The following is a 6180-nucleotide window of genomic DNA, read 5'->3' on the forward strand; positions in this document are numbered from 1 at the left end:
GTGGCTGCAAAAGACATTACTAAAATCAGTGAGTGGGAGTTCTAAAGAAGCAGATATCAAGTCATGGAATGACAAATGTCAAAGTTCAATATAGAACAGGTCACCTGTTGAAAAGTGAGCTCTGTGTCTCTACTTCTTGCTCTTTCCTTTGTGGTAGATGGGACCCTTCTTTGGATGGGAAATTGGACTGGATCCCTCCAACAACACTGGTAGCTCAGGGATTCTGCCATAGGTACTGATGCTACATTATCGTAAATGTTGGCTGCATAAAACTTAGTGTTGAGGTGACAAACAGATTTTGGAGATATTATTTCACTGACTTGAGTTTTATGGAGTGTCCTATAACATATCCACAGTTATCCTCGTAGATGCTTTAGAGGTAGTCAGGGATGTGGAGGTATCATTTTCTTAACAGGTGCAGAAACAGCAGTTGGGGAAACGGGACATGTACATCTGGCACTGTTACCTCAGCCAGGTCCATGTGCTTCTCAGGAAGCATCTCACCTCACTGAATGTAGTTTCGGTGTTTAAAGAGAAAGTGCATTTTTTGTTACAACAAGGCTCCTGAGTGCAGGCCAACCATTTCATCTGGTGTTCAGTTGAGTCAACAGCAATTCTGTCCAACCCTGGGGGAGAACTTGGCGATGTTAGACTTAGTAGGAGATGGTGTGTGGTGCGTCAGCTTCCTTCCGCGGGCATTTTTCAGGTAGTGCTAATTATACTAAACTTTTGCCTTCTGACAATACTTAAGAATGTGACTTCACCATATTTTATAACGAAGGTGGGGCTTATAGTGGCTTTAAAGAGTTGTCCAGGGCTCCTTCCTAACCGAGAACCAGAATATTGAACAAGAACCAGAATACTGTCATCCTGAATCTCAGCCAGTGCTTTTTGCACAATATGGAACCACCTCCTTAACAAGATTACTGGAAAATGGTTCTAAATGTATGACTATTTTGATTATACAATGGTTCTCAATGTCCTAAAATTCAGTTTAATATTTATAAATTATTACACCTATTTCATGCGAACCACCAGGGGGATAAGAAGGTCACCACTCTGTCATCTCTAGACTGCCCATCCACCTTATAATAGAGCCACCCCAATTTGCCAAGGAATCCCCAAGTTTCAGATAGGAGTCTGTTAGAATTTCATGCACACGTCAGATTGGCGGTTTGCTGATTGATGAGAGGGGCACTGCATTCACGTCAGTCAGAGCTATCAGAAACAGAAAACTGATTCTGTATCTCAACTCCTCTTTGTTTTAGACACAGTGGCCATTCCTCTTCTCAGGAGGGCACCACCTTTTTTTATCCCTATGCAAGTCAGCCTGTAACTTGAGACCGTAACTAAAATTTCTTATATAATCCTAAACACAGAAGGCTGATGGAGGAAACCAGAAGTCTCATAAAAAGTGAGGGTCCCCCTAGCATAAACAAAGGCACTCACGGGGCTATGGGCAAATAGGGAGACACACAGCACTGGTGCTCAGAACAAAACCCTGAGCTTGCCTGCGTGCTCTGGCTCTGGCCTGCCTCTCTCAGCCCCTTCAGCCCCATACCTCTGGCTTACTCCTTCCTCTCTAGCCACTGGCTTCTTTTCAGAGCATCACAAGTACCCTGCTCTCCCGCAAGACAGCTGTTCTGCCAGGTTACGCCTTCTGCCTGGAATGCCCTTCTCTTTGTTGTCCACCTGGGTAATATCTACTGAGCCTTCAGATTTCAGGTCAACACTCACCTCCCCAAGGCAGCCTCATAACGCTAGAACACCAGGTACCTTTTCACTGTCAGAAAGATCCCAGGTGCCCCCATTAGATCTACCGGTGTGATTCTTTGACTCATATCTGCGGCCTCCCTCACTAGCCTGTCATTTCCATGAACAAGGGGCCCTGTCTCTGTCTTTTATCCTCAGTATGTCCCCAGTGCCAGGCGCAGTACATGGCACAGAGTGGGTCTCACTAATTATTTGTGGAGCACGTGAGCATCAGTAGCCTCGGGTATGTTAAAAAAAGAAAGAACGATGAGAACGTGGGTTTTCTTCCAGTTGGGGAGGATCAAAGAGGGAGTGGTGTTTGAAGAAGGAGTACGACTGGGGGCAACTGAAGACAGAAGAGCATTTTAGGCTGTGTGAGCACAGCCAGTGGAGGTGGAAAGCGCAGAAGCAGTGAGGCCCAGGGGGTAACGTTATTTCACCAGGTGTGGCTATGTGTGTGTTGTCTGTCTGCCCATCTAGAGGGTAAGCTTCTCGGGTCTGCTCCCATCCTGTGGTACTGTGCCTGTCTTATATTGGTGTCTTCAGCGCCTAGCACCAGGCCTGCTGCTATGTAGCCTTTTGGGAGATCCAGTGAGAAAGATCGTGAAGGACAGGATTATACCTAGAGCCTGGGAGGGCGCTCAACGTGCAAGTGAGGGACAAGTAGATCCAGCTATAGGAAGAGGAGGCAGATCATTGCAGCACTCCCCTTGGAAGGGCCCCTCCGGCTGGTGCTGGAGCGCTCAGACTGGCTGGTCACTCCTCTTATCAGTAGATATTTTGAAATTCTCCTTTTAGCCTGCACCTATGGTAGGATGGAAAATACATGGCATTTCCTTCTGAATCGGGAAATATTGCTAATTGACCATGATTATCTTTCCTAGTGAATAGAAACATGGCCTCAGAAACAACCATTACTAGCAGGGGTAGACAGAAGAAGGCTCCCACCCCGCAAATTCTATGTCCTAATCCCCAAAACCTACGAGTATATTAGGTTACATGACAAAAGGCAATTAAGATTGCAGATGGAGTTAAGATTTCTAATCAGCCAACCTAAAAATAGGGAACTTATCCTGGATCGTCTGGGTAGGCCCAAGAGTAATTATAAAAGTCCTTAAAGATAGTCCTTAAAGAGAGAGGCAGGAGTGTCAGTGTCAGTGAAGCGATATGAGAAAGACTTGACCTGTCACTCACTGTTGGCTTTGGAGGAAGGGAACACAAGCTAAGGAATGTGGGCAGGCTCTAGAAGCTGGAAAAGGCAAGAAAATGATTCTCCCCAGAGCCTCCGGAAAGGAATGAGCCCAGCTGACACCTTGAGTTTAGCCAAGGAAAACCTGTTTTGAACTTTGAACCTACTGAATTGTAAGATAATGAATATGTGCTGTATTAAGCCACTAAGTTTGTGGTACTTTGTCATACGTAGCAGCCATGCAGGACGAATACACCAGCTAATCACATTTGGCATGAAGTGCAATCTATTTGCCACCCCTCAACCATAGTGCAGTTGAAGAAGAGCTGGCATTGGCTGACTACAACTTCTCTACTCTACCTGTGGTCCAGTCTCCTCAGCTGGAAGATGGACAGACAGAATGTCGTGCCTTGGCCATGCAGGAGGTAAATGGAAACAATCATGAAGTCTTCCTTCCTCCCTACCAACCCTCTACCCAAGAACTTGAAAATAAAATAATGCAATTCTTCCTGTATATTAAAATAGCAAAATATAATGAACCAGAGCAGAATATTATGAAGTTATATTAAATAGTCCAAGTGGCAAGGAATTAGCTATAACCAGTTTGACGATATTATTAAAAACCTCCCTAAGAAAACAGCTAAATACTAACTTAAAGAAAGATATTGGGCTCTACCATTTGCTAGTTTTTTTATTTGGAGCAATTTATTTCATAAATTAGAGTCTCATTTTCTTTCTCTGTAATTGGGGTTATGAGATGATCTATGTAAAGTTTTTAGCACAATGCCTGGCAGAGTCAGTACCTGATAACTTTGTTTATTTAAGATCGAATTGGTTAAATACGGAAATTTAGAAAAGGGAGTGTCAGAAAGACAAATAGCAATAGCAGCTGTTGGGGATTGGTGGGCCAGTAAACAAAATTCCCTCCCCACGTTTGGAATTAACCAATAATTGTGACACGAGTTCAATATATGGAGACCAAAGGACCAGTGCTACTGGTAAATCTGGATTCTAGCACACTCTTTGGACCTCTACTTTTTTTATGCATTGCTTTTGGACCTTATTTCACCTGCTTTGCTTTGGTTCTTGGGGCCCTGTGTCTTCACTCTCCAGTAGGGTCAAGGTAGTGTCCTTGGCTTTTTTTGCCCCTGAGAGTCTCTACTCTAGCGGCAGTCAAAATTTATCCTTGTTTTTGGTTGCTCAGCATTTGAACCCCCTTCTTATTCTGCAGGGACATTCCCCACCTAATAGAGTAGAGCAATTTCCTACTAGCGAGCCTGAAAATACCACATACTCTCTTTGCCATCCTTTCCTGAAGGTCTGTGACTTACACTGCCAATTAGACATGTAGACATGTTCACCTCAGTCTTTGATCAGGAAGAAATGACTCAATGAGGCAAGGTATACAGAATCCAGGCTGGTAATGGAGGTTAGCGGAGGCAGCAGCTCTATCCAGTTTCCTGAGGCATCTGCAACGATAGTTCTGACAATGGGGATCCCACATTCAGGTTAGTTGGGGCAAGTTGTGATGTCTGTGCCCACTGGCAGTGATCCTGGTATTGTCACTGGACCGTTTAGTTGTATAATTTTGGCATTGTTCCTGGCTGGGTAGTACTTCTTCACCTGGTTCTCCATCCTTTCCACAGGTAATGTGAGCTTACAATCCCAATTTATTAAATTCCTTTCTGATAAATCTAGAATCAGTTTCTATTGTTTGCCACTATGAACTCTGATGGATATAGTACATCTGTTTCAAGTGAAGGAAGAGGAGCTACTTCCTTTTCAGTGGGTCTGGAGTGAATTTAAGGTAGACTATAATGAAGCAGCTATTGACTCCGTAGCATAAAAGAGGTTTTCTGCATACTTAGCCTGTTTCCTTCTTGTGCTTCCGCATCAGGTACAGAATATCTTACCATTTGCCTTATCATTTAGGAGGTAGCTAGCCGTTCATCAGAGTGAATGCTCAGTTTGGCCCAATAGGTTAGACAAGTCCTGCTTTAAGGTCTCACCAGCTGGATCTTGTCAAAATTACTAGAATTAACTATGCATCCATCCATCCATCCATCCATCCATCCATCCATCCATCCATCCATCCATCCATCCAACTATTCACCAATATTCACAGGGGCCTGTATGAGCCAGTCACTGTAGTAGGTACAAGGGATATAGGCTGCCTCCTGACCAGGTGTATTTGGGGTAATTAGTGAAGTTTTCTGAACCATCAAAGTCAATCCCAGTGACTGTTGTCGTCTCTGGAATGGTGTCCACGTTATCCTGACTTTTTGCAGTCTTCAGGACCAAAGTATCCAAACGGAATCCCTGATTCAGTTATCGTGTCCTGTGACACTGTTTATTTTCTTCTCAGCATTGATTACGATCTGAAATTACTTATTCATTTACTTGTTTATTGGTTGTCCCCTATGCCTCATGGGAGTGTATTGTCCATCTTGTTCACTGAATACTGCCAAAATCCTGATTGGTGAAGATTGGTTCGATGCATCAATGAGTTGGTCCTAGAGAGAAAATCCTTCTTGTGAGCTCTGACTTGGAGCAGGGATAAGGAATAGCCACTGTTGACTAGGAGGTTACAGTGAGAAGACTTGGAGAAATCCCTTCAATATGTAGACTATATAAAGGAATCTTTATATGATTCATCTGGTCTGAGTGTTCTTCTTTGGATGAAGGCAGTTTGTATCTGATGCTGGTCATCCCAGGACAGCATAGGCTCTGAAAGAGGGAAGCTGGGCTAACAGGCAGGTCTCCCAGGTGGTAACAGAAACTGCTTTGACATTATAGCAGTGATTCTCAAACCTTGGCAGTCATACTCATTTGGAAAATTTGGTGAAAATACACAGGTCTGGGACCTATCCTTCTTCAGCAAGTACTGTCATCTGTGTCCTTTAGTAGCTCTCCAGCTAATTCAATATATACCAAAGTTTGAAAACTACTTCTCTGTATGGCTGCATTTCCCAAAGTTTGTTCCATGGAACACTCGTTCCCCAGAATGTTAACAGTTAAATAAATGATTTATCAGGTTAAACATGTTTCCCTACTGCAGATGGTTCACAATCATTAAAATGTAAATGTGCATTGTGAATCTCCCAGAGGGGGAAAATTGTGTACAAATGCTTCTTAAACTTATTTGGCCATGGAAGTGTTTCTTCTAAGGAACATGCGGTAACATCTTCTGAAACTATAGCAATGTTCAAATTATACTTTGGTAAATATTTTAAAAGTGC

Source organism: Rhinolophus ferrumequinum, chromosome 16 (genome assembly GCF_004115265.2).
Source record: "Rhinolophus ferrumequinum isolate MPI-CBG mRhiFer1 chromosome 16, mRhiFer1_v1.p, whole genome shotgun sequence".
In the NCBI taxonomy this organism is placed as follows: Eukaryota; Metazoa; Chordata; class Mammalia; order Chiroptera; family Rhinolophidae; genus Rhinolophus; species Rhinolophus ferrumequinum.